This window comes from Pygocentrus nattereri, chromosome 25 (assembly GCF_015220715.1).
Source record: "Pygocentrus nattereri isolate fPygNat1 chromosome 25, fPygNat1.pri, whole genome shotgun sequence".
Classification (NCBI taxonomy): Eukaryota; Metazoa; Chordata; class Actinopteri; order Characiformes; family Serrasalmidae; genus Pygocentrus; species Pygocentrus nattereri.
This window is the reverse complement of record NC_051235.1, coordinates 5,074,440-5,091,481: the sequence shown is the minus strand read 5'-3', so window position 1 is coordinate 5,091,481 and position 17,042 is coordinate 5,074,440.

The window sequence follows — 17,042 nt, the reverse complement described above, 5'->3', positions numbered from 1 at the left end:
CATGTTTGCCCTGACTAAGACAGCTTTGCTTGGAAAGGGAGTGGTGCTTATGGGTACTATAGATGTTATGCTTTATTGCTTACATGCACTCATTCATCCATTCTTTTACCTGAAATCACTTCCTTGAAGCAACAACACAGTGAAGCCTTCCTAGACCAATAGGGTTAAGTGTCTTGCTTAAGGACACAGCAGCAGTGGACGTTAGGTGCATGCTTTCTTGGGTCACGAGATTTATGCAATAATTAGCCTGAACTGTGAACGACAGCCACAGTTTCAAAGCACTGAATTCACACTGTAATTATTCATGTCATTTAATCACTGCATAAGTACACAATTCCATTTCCATCACAGGTGATGAGTGGAATTAAGTATGTCAGAACGTATTTACAAAGAATATAGACTTAATGTCAACTTGGCTCAACTTGTAAAAGGTGAAGCAGAAAGTCTACAACAGCACCTCCCCCACAGCAGTTTCCTCTGCAATCCGGGGAGAAGGACGTCCTGGAGCAGCATCCTCTTCTTTCATCAGAGCAAAGGTGGGGCCTGGTTTATATTAACAACACCAAGCACAAACTGTGGCTTTACGGCCAGATCTACAGTACCTACTGAAAACCAGAGGTGGTTACATATCGGTCATTAGGAATTACAACCCCAATTCCAAAAAAGTTGGGACGCTGTTTAAAATGTAAATATATGTAAATAAAAACAGAATGCGGTGTTTTGCAAATTTCACAGACACATATTTTATTTACAATAGAAGATAGAACCCATATCAGATGATCACATTTTACCATTTCATGAATACATTAACTCATTTGAAGCTTGAAGGCAGCAACAAATCTTCTAAAAAAGTTGGGACTAGGAATGTTGTGCCGTTCTTGTCTGATGTAGGAGTCTAGCTGCTCATCAGTCCTGGGTCTTCTTTACCGGATTTTTCGTTTCATGATGCACCCACTGTTTTCTATTGGTGAAAGGTCTGGACTGCAGGCCGGCCAGTTCAGCACTCTTCTTTTGGACTCTTCTATTGTAAAGCCATGCTGTTGAGATGAATGCAGTATGTGGTTTAACATTGTCTTGCTGGAATATGCAAGGCCTTCCCTGAAAGAGACGCTGTCTGGTTGGGAGCACGTTGTTCTAAAGCCACTTTCTACTTTTCAGCATTGATAGAGCCTTTCCAGATGTGGGAGCTGCCAACGCCTTAGGAACTATTGTAATCCCAGACCATCAGAGATGGAGGCTTTTCAACTGTGTACTGAAAACAAGCTGGATGGTCTGTCTCCTCTTGAGTCTGCAGGACACGAGTCCGTGGTTTCTAGAAAGACTTTAAAATTTTGATTCATCTGACCACAGAACAGTTTTCCATTTTGCCTCAGTCCATATTAAATGAGCTTTGAGAGAGAGGCCCAGAGAAGACGGCAGCGTTTCCAGGTTGTGTTGACATGTGGCTTCTTCTTTGCATGACACAGCTTCATCTTTGTGGATTATACAGTGAACTGTGTTCACAGACAGTGGTTTCTGGAAGTGTTTCTGAGCTCATGCAGCGACTTCCAGTACAGAATCAGGCCTGCTTTCATTGCAGTGCTGCCTGAGGGTCCAAAGACTCACGGTCATATGAGTTATTTGCAAATTCCTCCTCCAGCTGTTTTGTATTAGTACCAATTACTTTTCCAGCCTTTTGTTGCCCTGTCCCATTTTTTTTAGATGCGTTTCTGCCATCAAGTTTGACATGAGTTAATCTTTTTCATGAAGTGGTAAAATGTTTCACTTTCAGCATCTGATATGTGTCCTGTGTTCTATAGTGAATAAAATATGGGTCTGTGAGATTCGCAGATCATTCCATTTTCTTTTTATTTGCATTTTACACAGCGTCTCAACTTTTTTGGAATTGGGGTTGTAGTTACTCATTTCTTTTTCTTTTTTTTTTTAAAGTTACTCATTTCTTTTTCCCCTATTTGTTATTAACAACATCTGTTGTGCTTTGTGATTGGTCAAACCTCTGATGTTTGAGCTTTATAATTTCACTTTAGACAAAGAGCGCTTCAAAAAGCGCTTAAGTTCCTGTCTTGCTGGATGTTCAGAGAACCCCTCAAATGATCAGGGCCTACCAGTGGTCCCAAAGTTTCATTATACACTTCTATAACCTAAGAGTAGCTCAGCTAGTTTGCATTGAAGTATTTGTAGTTAATGAATAATAAGCCTCTGAGCTCTGGAGAAACTCCATCTTTCCGAGTAGAAATTATGAAGGACATTCAAAAAGGTTTTTCCCACTTTGAATTTGGAAATTTCCCAGTTTCCACTTGATCATGAATGTAGCATAAGCTGAACAATATACAGTTATGAGAGTGAAGAACTAAGGAAAAGAAAACTTTTACTTGAGTATGTTTTAGGCTACTCCTCCCACCTGCGCTGAAAGTAAGCTACGAAATCCATAATCCATAATCCACCCATCACGAACATCAGTATTCAGACCAATGAGGGAAGATTACTGAGCAGCATCCATCAACAAACAACAAATATCTGCATAAGTTATGCTATAAGCTGGTGAGTATACAATGGTATACAATATAAATTGGATGCATGGAGTGAGGGTGTTAAGGGGGATGCAGCACCCCCAGATTTCAGAACTGCTAATGATAATAATATTTAAAATAATCAAAAGGAAAAAACAAGACAAAAATTGGGATACAAGGTTTTTGCATGAAGCAACAACATGCAGGCAATGTAGCAAAAATTCTAAATGGCAGCAACAGCTTGCTTCTCTTATTATGCCTGCTGAAGCGGAAAATGGTCATAATACGCTGTGTAAAAGACCACCTTTCATTTATTTCATTTCTAATCAAAAAGTTGAATACAGAAAAAAGAGCTTGTAGATCCCCAAACCGCCCCCATCAGATAAACAGCACTTAAAGCTCTCGCCTTTGAGAGAGAGGAGAAAATCAAGCTGCTTTTCTCCTGAAAACATCCACAGGTGTTTCTCACTGTGAGAAGATGACTCAGTGATATGGGTCTGAAAGGATGTGTAGCTGATCAAGAAAGAAAAGGAAAAAAAAGGAGAGGGACACATCAAACTAAGAAGCTGCTGGTGTTCTGTGTGGATTACTTGGATTGTGAAAAGCAGAAAGAGCAACCAACGTCTAAGACTGAACTCTGGGACAAAACAGTGTTACACTACTTAAAGACAGAAAATCCTAAAATCTGACAGGTCAAGATGAGATCTATTACAAAAGCAAATCTGATCATAATTTCAGAATCTTACAGCATCTTTTCTCATCTCAAGTTAGGAAATCTTACAGCATCTTTTCTCATCTCAAGTTAGGAAATCTTAACTTACTCAATTGAAGTCGACGATCAACTGTCGTGTCTGTTACCTAGCCACAGGTCATACGCGCACAGCTGAAACGTACACATGTAATCATGTTAATTAGCCAGATAGCTAGTGTTAGCTACCACTACTGATGTAAAAAAAAGGTCAAAGTTAAAGTGTGATAAACTGAAGAATAAGAATATTGTGTCAACACTGTTTATCAGATGTCGTCGCTCTCAGTTTCAGTTTCATTTCCCAAGCACTTTAGCCGAGCACACTAACGTTATTCCTTCTAATAAACAGACACACGTTCAGTCTCCTCATTATTCACCACCATCACTGTAAGATTGTATCTGATGAGTTTTTATCAAACATTAACACCCTAATCTAATAAGAGGGAAGGTGGAGATCGTGCCTGCAGCGTCTGAGTTCTTAAAAAACGCTGTTACATAAACCTCAAGTCAAATCACAGTTTTCAATGTAAATAAATGTAGAATTATTATGCTAGTTATAGTGAACTCTGGGGCGGCACGGTGGCGTGGTGGGTAGCGCTGTCGCCTCACAGCAAAGAGGGCCTGGGTTCAATTCCCCGACCGGGTGATTGGGGTCCTCTCTGTGTGGAGTTTGCATGTTCTCCCCGTGTCTGCGTGGGTTTCCTCCGGGTTCTCCGGTTTCCTCCCACAGTCCAAAGACATGCAGTCAGGTCGATTGGACATGCTGTATTAACCCTGGGTGTGAGTAACTGTCTGTGTCTGACTGTCTGCCCTGCGATGGGCTGGCGACCTGTCCAGGGTGTATCCTGCCTTCCGCCCGAAGACTGCTGGGATAGGCTCCAGCACCCCCCCCGCGACCCTGACGGAGAAGCGGCTTAGATAATGGATGGATAGTGAACTCTGGCTGCCCATCACTGTATAAAACAATAGAAATAGAGGATTAAAGAAGAAGTTAAGACACTCTGGGGTTTATCTTAAAGTTAGGACAGTATCTGGGATATTTTGGAAACTTAGGATGTTTCTTTGACACCGTTTTCTTATCTAGGAATAAGATAATAGACTTTAGAACTGTTGCTCTGTAACAGCTTCTGTCCTAAATTCAGTCTCAACTGAACAAGAAACAAGATATGACCTCAGACTGAATACAGTATACAGTGTAAACAGAGATTTTAAATGCTAACTACATGAATCTCACACACACAGCTAAATGACTCCATGACAGGCCCAAACACATACATATTCAAATACCTGTGACACACAAATATTCAAAGCAGTATGAATACATGGATCACACACACAGCACACACTGACACTCACTGATCTCTCCACTGATCTTTCCATTCTCCCTGAGCCACCCTCATTCCCAGCAGTTAGCACATTAACACACTGTTGATACTGACGTGTGTGTGTGTGTGTGTGTGTGTGTGTGTGTTTGCTCTAAGGTAAGGACACCTGCTTAGCTCAGTGCTATGAGCTTCCATCGTCTACAGATACCCATTCTAAGCATCATCCACCTCTCCATTTCACTAACTAGCTCTCCTTAATGTGGCAGATGGTGTTCTTGTTCACTTATTCTCATTTAATACTACTGGTATGGGTTAATATTGGGACGTCACTGTGACCCTATAAAAAGGAGGGCTTAGGGAGTCCTCTGCCCTGCTTGCCCCTCCCCCCCTCTTTTTGCCGGTGAATTTGACCTTCCGGTCGGTTTGGCCCGTGGGTTGCTGCGTGGTTTGACGTGGTGCAGTGAGGCACAACTGCAACAATTGGCATGTTTTATTCAAGTCAGGTAGGACCATGGGTGGTGTTCTCTCTTTTATTGGTGTGTGGGTTTGTAGTGTGTGAAGTAATGAGGTGATTTTGTATTTATTTGGTAGTGATTGCAGTGTTGGTGTGGTGCTGTGGTCCAAGGCCTCCATTTAGTTTTTACTCTGCCTCTTCATTGCTCTGTTGCCTTACATCTCCACTATTTTGCTGTTTCACGGCTTTACCTCAGGTAGGAATAGTCCATTTATTTATTATTAAGAATGTTTTAGCTAGTGTATTTACTCTTTAATTATTCCGCTAGAATTGTCCCGCAGCCGCTGCTCCTATTCTTTGATTGATGTCGCTTCATATCATTGGTATGTCCTGAGATTTTTCATTGCTAGCTTATCCTGGTCCAGAGTAGTGTGTAATTAATATTTGTATCTTTCAGATGTGGGCCGAGTAAATCTCGGGTAAGGGAGGTTAATGTCCCTCTGCTGCTCCTTCTTCTGTGGTGCTGCTGTTTTTCTTATGTTTTTGGTTTCGTTTTTTTCTCCTCTGCTCCATATTTTGGGGAAGCGGTATATCTTTTTAAGGTGCTACTTGAAGACTAGTTGTTAATTTGCTATTCCCTTGGTTATTTATTTGTTTTTGGGTAGTTGTTTATTTACTTTTTTTTTGTTTTTTTTTTTTGCCCAGACGCGGGTTATCTCCTTTGGAGATTTCCGTTTTTTTTGTGTTAAGGTTATTTATTTATTTTTTCTGACTCTTGTGTTGGGTTTTTTGTTTCTATTTTTCGAAATTCGTTAGATTATATTTTTGTTAATATTTTGGGCTTAGTTTAGTTAATTATTTCTTTATTTATCTGTGTATTTTTTTTAGTTTAATTATTCTTTATTTTCTTTGAAGCGCAGGCCTTATTTTGGTTTGGCTTGTAGCTCTTATTTGTATCGTTTTTCCTACTGTTTAAGTTTATTTTTCTTATGTGAGTGGTTTATTTGCGTATGTTTTCAGTTTTGGGTTTGTTTATTTAGTTATTCTGTTTTCTTGTGACTCTAATTGGTTTTGTTTTTTTTTTGTTTAGGAATCTCTCTATGCTTTTTCTTTTTCAATAAATTGCGGTGGTAGCTAACTTTCTAGTTTCCAGTCCCTAATATGGGATCATTTTCCATGCTTTTTTAGACAAGTGTTGATTTAATTTAACAGCTGCAGCTAAGTATTTTTATAGTTTTAGATAGCTATTGGAGTTTTTGAAATGAATGTTGACATGAAATAAAAGTATTTTCTGAACATAAAAAAAAAACTGACTTGTGGAAAACATGTCTCTGTCTTAGACAAAGGAACCTGAGTTTTTCTTGTGGCTAGAATTACTAATTATTTCCCGAGGTGAAATTCCTTGGGTGGCGTAGTCGATGATTAAAGGGTAATTTTATATAACCCTATTTTAGTGTGCATTATCCCTTTTGTAATGAACGTCACAATCTGGCGTAGTCGGCAGGATTTGTTGTGTTGACAGAGACTTGTGGTTCCATTTTTGTTGTTGTTGCTCTGTATTTTTATTAATATATTCTCTTCCTTTTCTTTTTTCTTTTGAGTATAGGTGGAGAAAAAGCAGCAGCACCACAGATAAGGATTTGAATATTTTGGTGGGTGGGGTTAGTTTTTCTTCTACCTCTGGTAGTTTGGAGTAAGCACTTTGTTAGTTATGGCCGAGGAAATTCAACAGCTTCGGGAGCTTGTAGCACAACTTCAGGCTGATAACCAGCGTCTCCTTCAGGAGAAGGGTGCCTTGGTGGCAGGTGTCAGCTTACCAGCTTCTCTAGTTAATGAGCCTTCTGCAGTTGCTAGCCCTGTTGCTACTGAACGACTGGTTGTCGTTCCTAGGGATAGGAAGTGCCCTATGTTTGCTGGTAAGTCCGGCATCAGCGTAATTGAATGGATAGAGGAAATACAGGCATGTATGCGGGCTCGACATCTGTCAGTTCTTGACCAAGCATATTTTATCTTTGATCATTTAGAGGGAGAAGCACGTAGAGAGATAAAGTATCGGAGTAGTGCAGAGCGAAGTGATCCCACCATAATATTTGATATTTTAAAAGAGCTGTATGGTTGTGCCTCATCTTATGTCACACTCCAGCAGGCCTTCTTCTCTAGACGGCAGCAGGAGGGCGAGACATTATTGGAGTTTTCCTTAGCTTTAATGGCTTTAATGGAGCAGGTTGAACAACAGGCACCTGCTGGCACCCTTGATGTCGGAGTATTGCTCCGAGACCAGTTTATTGAGCATGTGCTGGATGTCTCCCTTCGTCGGGAACTTAAACAGTTTGTTCGTCGGCACCCTGGTGCTACCTTGTTGGAGGTGCGAGGGGAGGCTATGCGCTGGGAGAGGGAGGGGTTGCCCGGGGGAACCAGGGGACGTAGTTTTTCTTTGCCGTCAGCTTACGGGGTGCAGTATGGTGTGCAGGGGATCTCTCCAACCCCAGTAGTAACCCCTCGAGCATCTGAGTTAGGGGAACTGAAGGAACTTCTGAAGCGGCAGCAAGGTCAGATTGATCAGCTGACTCAAGCCCTTACTTCCTTGCAGCAATCGTCCAGATTTAATCGACCCCCTTCTGGTCGTGTTGTATGTCATAGGTGCCAACAGCCTGGCCATTTGGCGAGGGAGTGTGAGGGGGAGCGTGTTAGCTCCCGTAGTAGTATTCCATCTGGCGCTCGTTTTAATAGGGCTAGACTTCCTTCTGCTGCACAGCAGGAAAACTAAAGCCCACTGAGTTGCGGAGCCAAAGCTCAGAGGGGGCATTTTCGGGCTCAAAGGCGGACAATGTGCACCGGTTGATGTCATTCTGTCCTAATATTACAGTTTTTATTGGGGGGATAGCTGTGACTTGCTTGGTGGATACTGGGTCCATGGTGTCCACCATAACAGAGAGTTTATTTTTGGAGCAGTTTCAGTCTTGGGGTCCTGATCGTCTTCAGTCTTGCCACTGGCTGCGTCTTCGAGCTGCCAATGGGCTTGATATCCCCTATATTGGCTATCTTGAGCTTGATGTAGTTTTGTGTGGTAAAGTTGTCCCTCAGTGTGGTATTTTGGTGGTTAAGGATCCACCTGGGGCATCTTCGTTAGCTCCTGGTATTTTGGGCATGAATGTTATCAGTCGCTGCTACCAGGAGTTGTTTGGGGTGTATGGTTCTTCTATGTTCAGTTTGCCTTCAGTGTCTCAGGCCCCAGGTCCAGTCTTGGATGCACTGCAACAATGCCATTCCTCTGTTTTTCAGAATTCCAGGAATCCTTCTGGCCAAGCCAGGGTCCGTGGTGCCCGTGCAATCCGTGTGCCAGGTGGTGTTATGAAGCTGGTGCCCAGTACTTGTCCAGAGCACTTCTCTGGTGAGGTGGTATTGCTGGAACCCCCTGAGAGTGGGTTACCAGCAGGGTTGCTGGTTTCCCCTTGTTTGCTGCCAGTGGTCAGAGGTACTGTTTATGTTCCTGTGGTCAATGTAGGCACCACAGAGATGCTGCTGCATCCCTGTGTTCAGTTAGGCTCTTTGAGTCTTGCCTATGTAATTAACCTTCCTTCTGGGGTTGAGGAACAGAGGTTTGCTACTGCAACTACGTCTTCACAGGCGGTTGCTAGTTCTGTACAGACACAACTTGAGTCGTTGGATTTGTCTATGCTGTCAGAGAAGGAACGAAGTGAGGTTGTGTCTCTGCTACAGAAGTTTCAGACAGTGTTTTCTGCTCATGAGAGTGACCTGGGTTGCACAAATCTCATCTCTCATGATATCCCTTTACTGGATGAGGTTCCAGTGCGACAGCGTTATCGGCGGGTTCCCCCATCAGAATATGAGGTAGTGAAAGCCCATATTAATCAGCTGCTTGAGGCTCAGATTATCCGGGAGAGCAGTAGCCCATATGCATCTCCCATTGTTCTGGTAAAGAAGAAGGATGGGAGTATGCGTATGTGCGTGGACTATCGCCAGCTGAATAGTAAAACTAGGAAGGATGCTTTCCCCCTGCCTCGTATTGAGGAGAGTCTGGATGCCTTGTCCGGATCTCGGTGGTTTTCTACTCTGGATTTGGCCAGTGGCTATAACCAGGTCCCGGTGCCTGAGAGGGATAAACCCAAAACAGCTTTCTGCACTCCCTTTGGTCTGTTTGAGTGGAATCGTATGCCCTTTGGTCTCTGTAATGCCCCAAGCACGTTCCAACGGCTCATGCAGAGGATGTTTGGCGACCAACAGTGTCAGTCATTGCTTTTGTACCTCGATGATATTGTGGTATTTTCCTCATCCGTCTCTCAACATATTCAGCGTTTGGAGGTTGTTCTCGACCGACTCCAGAGGGAAGGATTAAAAGCTAAATTAGAGAAGTGTGCCTTCTTTCAGCAGGAGGTTAGTTATTTGGGGCATGTTATTTCTGCCAAGGGGGTTTCCACTGACCCTGCTAAGGTTGAGGCCGTGGCTCAGTGGCGGCGGCCTCAAACCGAGTCAGAGTTACGCTCTTTCCTGGGATTCGCCAGCTATTATCGGCGTTTTGTGGAGGGTTTTGCCCAGTTGGCTGGCCCTCTCCATAGATTGGTGGCAAAACTGGCTGGCACCAAGTCCAAGAAGGGGTCTGGTCAAACTGTGGGTGAGGCTTGGACGCCTGAGTGTGAGCAAAGCTTTGAGGCCTTGAGGGCAAAATTGGTTTCTGCCCCCGTGTTGGCTTATGCAGACTTTTCACGTCCCTTTATTTTGGAGGTGGATGCTAGTTACAGCGGTTTAGGGGCAGTCCTTTCCCAGGAACAGGATGGTCGCCTTAGGCCGGTGGCCTATGCCAGCCGTGGCCTTCGTCCTACAGAGCGCAACATGACTAATTATAGCTCCATGAAATTAGAATTTCTGGCTCTGAAGTGGGCCATGACCGAAAAATTTCGGGAGTATTTGTTGGGTCATCGCTGTGTTGTGTTTACGGATAACAACCCCTTGAGTTATCTTCAAACCGCAAAATTGGGGGCTATGGAGCACCGTTGGGCGGCTCAGCTCGCTGCTTTTAACTTTGAAATTAAGTATCGGTCAGGTCGGAGTAACCGGAATGCTGATGCTCTTTCGCGGCAGTATGCTCCGGGGTCTAATTGGACGGAGCAGATCTTGCCAGGCACTGTCATCCCGGGCTCTTTGCAGCAGGTATCAGGTTTGGATAGAGTGCCTGTCATCCAGTCCTTAGTTTCAGTGTTCCCTGGCTCCTCTCCATCAGACCTTTGCCAACTTCAAGGGGCAGATCCTGTATTGAGGGACCTCTGGCACTTCTGGAAGGAACAAAGGCAACCCACTCCAGAAGAGAGACGACAGCTTTCTCGGCCAGTGTTGGCCCTTTTGCGTCAGTGGGATCGTCTGGTCGAACAAGATGGGGTATTGTTCCGCCGGGTGTTCCGTCCTGAGGGAGGTGAGGAGAATTTGCAGCTTCTCCTGCCTGCAGCCCTCAAGGGGGATATTTTGACCTCCTTACACCAGGAGCATGGCCACCAGGGTGTAGAGCGGACCTCGGAATTGGTTAGGGAGCGCTGTTACTGGCCTGGAATGGCTTCAGATGTGAAGCAGTGGTGTCAAGAATGTGAGCGCTGCCAAGTGGCTAAGGATTCTGGGTCAGGACCACATAGTTTTATGGGGCATTTGTTGGCTTCTAAACCCAATGAAATTGTGGCGATAGATTTTACCATCTTAGAGCCGGCAGCAAATGGTCTGGAGAATGTGTTGGTACTTACTGATGTGTTCAGCAAGTACACCGTGGCAGTCCCTACTCGGGATCAGCGGGCCACTACAGTGGGGCAGGTTCTTTTAGCCGAATGGTTTTACAAATTCGGGATACCCAGTCGGATTCACTCTGACCAAGGTAAGAGTTTTGAGAACTCTGTAATCCAGCAGGTTTGTAGTTTATATGGAGTGGAGAAGTCCCGGACTACCCCATATCACCCTGCTGGGAATGGGCAGTGTGAGCGGTTCAATAGGACTCTTCACAATCTGTTGCGCACCCTCCCTGTCACAAGGAAGCGGGATTGGCCTTCTTGTTTACCTCAAGTTCTCTTTTGCTATAATACCACTCCTCACCAGGGTACGGGTGAATCACCCTTCTTTTTAATGTTTGGCAGGGAGGCTAGACTCCCAGTGGATTTTCTCCTCGGTCGAGTGTCGGAGCCTGTGTATGGAGATGTGCATGATTGGGTGTCAGAGCATCAGGCCCACCTTAAAGTTGCCTTTGAGGGTGCCCAGGACAGATTGTTGCAAGCAGCTGGACGTCGAAAGGAACGTTATGATCAGAGGGTGCGTGAGGCACCCCTGCAGGTTGGTCAGTTGGTGTACTTGAGGCATAATAGCTGGAGAGGTCGTCATAAAATTCAAGACATTTGGAGTTCTGTTGTCTATCGGGTGTTGAAGGCACCAGCTGGGGAGGGGGCTGTGTATACCATAGCATCGGTGGAACATCCGCAGCAGGTAAGACATGTACATAGAAGCATGCTAAAGGCCAGGGTACACTCAGTGCCCTTGCCTGCCCCATCGGGTGGGCCTTCACCCACTCCAGTGGTAGTGGAAGGCGATTCAGTCGGTGATGATGATGACTTGTGTGTGTGGGTTTCTAAGGCTCCTCCTTGTGCTGTCTCTGCAGTCCCGAGTGGGTCACCAATAGGCTCTGCACCAAACCTCAATGTGGAGATGGGGTTAGTTGGTGAAGATGTGGTTTCTGGACCAAGGTTGGACCAAGGGGTGACTAGCTCCCTCCCAGTCATGTCCTCTTCAAGGGAACAACCTTTTAGTTTGCTGGCTTCGCGGCGTACTACACGTACCACAGCTGGACAGCACCCTAATATTCACCACCTTCCTAGATCTGTGGGTCCACCGGGCACAGGGTCTAATAATTTAGTAAGAGTGGTGCCTAGTGAGGGGTCTACCCTCTTCAGGCCATGGAACTAACAGTTTAGCGGCTAATCGTCAGGCGCCGATTTAAAGAAATGGGGGCAGAATGTGGCAGATGGTGTTCTTGTTCACTTATTCTCATTTAATACTACTGGTATGGGTTAATATTGGGACGTCACTGTGACCCTATAAAAAGGAGGGCTTAGGGAGTCCTCTGCCCTGCTTGCCCCTCCCCCCCTCTTTTTGCCGGTGAATTTGACCTTCCGGTCGGTTTGGCCCGTGGGTTGCTGCGTGGTTTGACGTGGTGCAGTGAGGCACAACTGCAACAATTGGCATGTTTTATTCAAGTCAGGTAGGACCATGGGTGGTGTTCTCTCTTTTATTGGTGTGTGGGTTTGTAGTGTGTGAAGTAATGAGGTGATTTTGTATTTATTTGGTAGTGATTGCAGTGTTGGTGTGGTGCTGTGGTCCAAGGCCTCCATTTAGTTTTTACTCTGCCTCTTCATTGCTCTGTTGCCTTACATCTCCACTATTTTGCTGTTTCACGGCTTTACCTCAGGTAGGAATAGTCCATTTATTTATTATTAAGAATGTTTTAGCTAGTGTATTTACTCTTTAATTATTCCGCTAGAATTGTCCCGCAGCCGCTGCTCCTATTCTTTGATTGATGTCGCTTCATATCATTGGTATGTCCTGAGATTTTTCATTGCTAGCTTATCCTGGTCCAGAGTAGTGTGTAATTAATATTTGTATCTTTCAGATGTGGGCCGAGTAAATCTCGGGTAAGGGAGGTTAATGTCCCTCTGCTGCTCCTTCTTCTGTGGTGCTGCTGTTTTTCTTATGTTTTTGGTTTCGTTTTTTTCTCCTCTGCTCCATATTTTGGGGAAGCGGTATATCTTTTTAAGGTGCTACTTGAAGACTAGTTGTTAATTTGCTATTCCCTTGGTTATTTATTTGTTTTTGGGTAGTTGTTTATTTACTTTTTTTTTGTTTTTTTTTTTTGCCCAGACGCGGGTTATCTCCTTTGGAGATTTCCGGTTTTTTTGTGTTAAGGTTATTTATTTATTTTTTCTGACTCTTGTGTTGGGTTTTTTGTTTCTATTTTTCGAAATTCGTTAGATTATATTTTTGTTAATATATTGGGCTTAGTTTAGTTAATTATTTCTTTATTTATCTGTGTATTTTTTTTAGTTTAATTATTCTTTATTTTCTTTGAAGCGCAGGCCTTATTTTGGTTTGGCTTGTAGCTCTTATTTGTATCGTTTTTCCTACTGTTTAAGTTTATTTTTCTTATGTGAGTGGTTTATTTGCGTATGTTTTCAGTTTTGGGTTTGTTTATTTAGTTATTCTGTTTTCTTGTGACTCTAATTGGTTTTGTTTTTTTTTTGTTTAGGAATCTCTCTATGCTTTTTCTTTTTCAATAAATTGCGGTGGTAGCTAACTTTCTAGTTTCCAGTCCCTAATATGGGATCATTTTCCATGCTTTTTTAGACAAGTGTTGATTTAATTTAACAGCTGCAGCTAAGTATTTTTATAGTTTTAGATAGCTATTGGAGTTTTTGAAATGAATGTTGACATGAAATAAAAGTATTTTCTGAACATAAAAAAAAAACTGACTTGTGGAAAACATGTCTCTGTCTTAGACAAAGGAACCTGAGTTTTTCTTGTGGCTAGAATTACTAATTATTTCCCGAGGTGAAATTCCTTGGGTGGCGTAGTCGATGATTAAAGGGTAATTTTATATAACCCTATTTTAGTGTGCATTATCCCTTTTGTAATGAACGTCACATTAACAACAAAGAGACGCTCATTAGTGAAATCAGATGGTGCTGTGCTGGAGCACGTCCCCTAAGACCTCGCTGAGCTGTGACCTCCAGGGCCCGGGGGGAGGGGGTTGGTTGTGAAACTAACAACAACATGCACTCTTTCAGGAATGGGCTTTGCTCTCTCAGTTTCGTTGGGTACTCAAAAAAGTATGCAGAAATAAAGCTATTAATATGAACCTAATCCCTTACACACTTCTACAATAACCCAACAACCAAAGAGGTAAGACTTTAGAATATGCCTACCCTTATAAGCTGTTTACAAATGGTTTACAATTTTAAGAGTTTATGAATGGTTATTCATTAGGTCATAAACATCTTAAAAATCATTAGTAAACAGTTATGACACATTATTAATGGGGGGAACGTGAGCTGTTACATCTGATGAAGCTGACAGTTTTAATGCTGACTGACGAAGAAGTCCAGGTACGATAAGCGAGCAAGCAAGCAAAATTTATTTATACAGCGCTTTTTACAACAGATGTTGTCACAAAGCAGCTTTACAGAACAATCAGTATTACAGAGAGAAAAGAAAAGAAAAGAAAATCCAGGTCCAAGCCCTCATGAGCAAGCCAGTGGCGACGGTGGCAAGGAAAAACTCCCTAAAAGAGGAAGAAACCTTGAGAGGAACCAAGACTCAGAAGGGGAACCCATCCTCCTACGGTCGACACCGGACAGCGAACATTATTAGTATGAAGTATTATTGTGCAAAGTGGGAAAAGAATCTGAGGGTGAGGACTGCACAGCGCTGTACAGCAAGAAGCTCAGTGGTGGTCAAACCGGTCCAGAAGAACACTTTATAAGGGCAGTCTTATTCTAAAGTTGTACCATTAGAGACGATACATTACTGAATGAATGGGTCAATCCTGTGTTCTCCTGACTGAATTTTACACTGCCGTTCAAAACGTCTGAAATCACTTACTGAGGAGAGATTTTAAAGGGAATTCCACCAATTTTCCCCCAAATTTCTGCATAATTCAGTGGTTAAGATGTAAACAGTCATTCAGAGTGGTTTGATGTATGTTGCGCGATCTAGTTTATCTCATCTGCAGCTCGTTCAAGATGCCACAGCCAAGTTAATGACTGCAACTATGAAGAGAAACCATATCTCTCAGACTCTCTGAACTCCAGGGAAGAACTGAATGAATGAATGATTGACAACCATTTGTCTCTGTGTTTGCACACTTGTAAATTAGACCTCCGCATTTAACCCATCCGTGAAGTGAAACACCACATACACACTTGTGAACACACACACTAGGGGGCAGTGAGCACACATGCCCGGAGCAGTGGGCAGCCCTATCCACGGCGCCCGGGGAGCAATTGTGGGTTAGGTGCCTTGCTCAAGGGCACTTCAGTCATGGACTATCAGCCAAGGGGATTGAACCTGCAACCTCCATGTTCAGTTTGGCAACCTGGTCTTTAGGTCAGTGTTTACTGCCCTTACAGTACACAGTAGAAGATAATTGCACTTCAAATTTTCCTTCTGCCCAATGAATGCTGGCTCCAGCACCCCCTGCGACCCAGGATGATGAGATAATGTGTGTTGTTATGTGTCGTAGCCTACTCATGTTACATGTAACATTTGCCTGCATTTTACATGTTATCGTCATCTGTCTGTCTGGAGCCATGAACGCTAATAGATAATAGGCAAATATGCATTTGGCTATTTGACTACTCTGACACAGGTGATTCCAGTCTCATCTCCGCCAGTTATTCATTACTATACAGTACAGCCCCTATATTATATTATGGAAATGTTTTAACTGAGGCCAACACATCACAAAAGGAAGAGTGTCTGATACAGGTTAATCTGACTAATGCAAGCAGAATTCAGGAAAGCAGAGCACAGCCAGCTCAGCATAAGTCATTTATAAGTAGCAAAGTGCATCCCTGAAGAAAACACTGACTGCACAGCTGGAGTGTTTCCAGATTTGTACTATGGTATTTATGATGGGTGCTACAGTATCTCAGGTGGTTGCTATGGTATCTCAGGTGGCCACTAGCATATTCCTTTGTGGTTGCAATGGTGCAAACATGACTCAAGTTGGGTGTGTAAACTTTTGCCACCAGGCCCCTTCATTCCAATGAAAAATTTTCCAACAAAAATTTGTTATTTAACGATAATTGTACAAAAACTTTACGTCCGATCAAAAAGCTGTAAACAAACATGCCGTTCCTAATCAGACCGAACATTCCAGAGTTGGAACGGTGGCGTCACCTTGAAAATTACGGGATGAATTAGATAGTTGATAAAGAAGAACATAAATCAAACAATAGTGCTTTTTTTATTAGGCTGTTGGAGTTACTGTGGAGCACTGAAAATTCTAAAGTAACTATAAGCCATAGGTACAGTTATTTAAGCCTGAACCTGTTATGTAACTTTACTTGGTCTTGTCACTGCAGTAAGTTTGCATATTTTTCTTTAAATAAAGTCAACTAATTTAAGCTAATGGCGTACTTTAAGTTCTCATCTCTGAGACAAGAAAACCAAGCTCCACTCATGCTTCAGATCTGAAAACGTCCACAGGACGTTAAGATCCTCTGATAAATCGCTTCTGTCTAGTCCACGGCCCCAGTTAGAGGGAAAGGGAGACTCCATGGCTGCTACTGAATTGTGGAAAAGCCTCGTACTTTTCATTAGGTCTCTTCTTAATATTAACATTTTAAAATTCTCTTGTATTTCTTGTTTTTCAGTGTTTTGTGTTTTTTATTGCTACTTCTAGTATTTTACCATTACTTGTGACATTGCTATCTTATCGCTGTTGTTGGAACAAAACCTCGTATCTCCAAAATGGTAACTTTACAAGAGAAGGAAAAACATGCTTTTTACTTAATGTAAGTCAATGGAACCAGATGTTTTTCCAAGTTATTTTGGGCGTTATATTATATATGCGTTATATACTAAACCCCAAATATACTTTTAGAAGTTTTTTTTTTGCAATTTGTTATGTATTTTAAGAAAAGTAAGTTAACAAAATGCATATTATCATTTGATTTGAGCACCACTTTCAATATATGAGCTGCCCTCGGTTTTTTATTACATTCTGTCTTCATTCTTGACTTTCTCAGTTACTTTAGAATCGTCTGTTCATCATTCTCAACACATCATTTCTTCACTTCTTCAGTTTCCTACTATGTATTTGAAGCAGTGAAGTCACAGGTTGTGTCCAGCTGGTGTTCTTTACCTGAGCATGTACTGAATTAATAAGTAACCATGTCACACAATTCACTACTATTTGAGTCACTGCTTGTGCAAATAATCCCGCCCAGGTGCTCCAGGGAAAG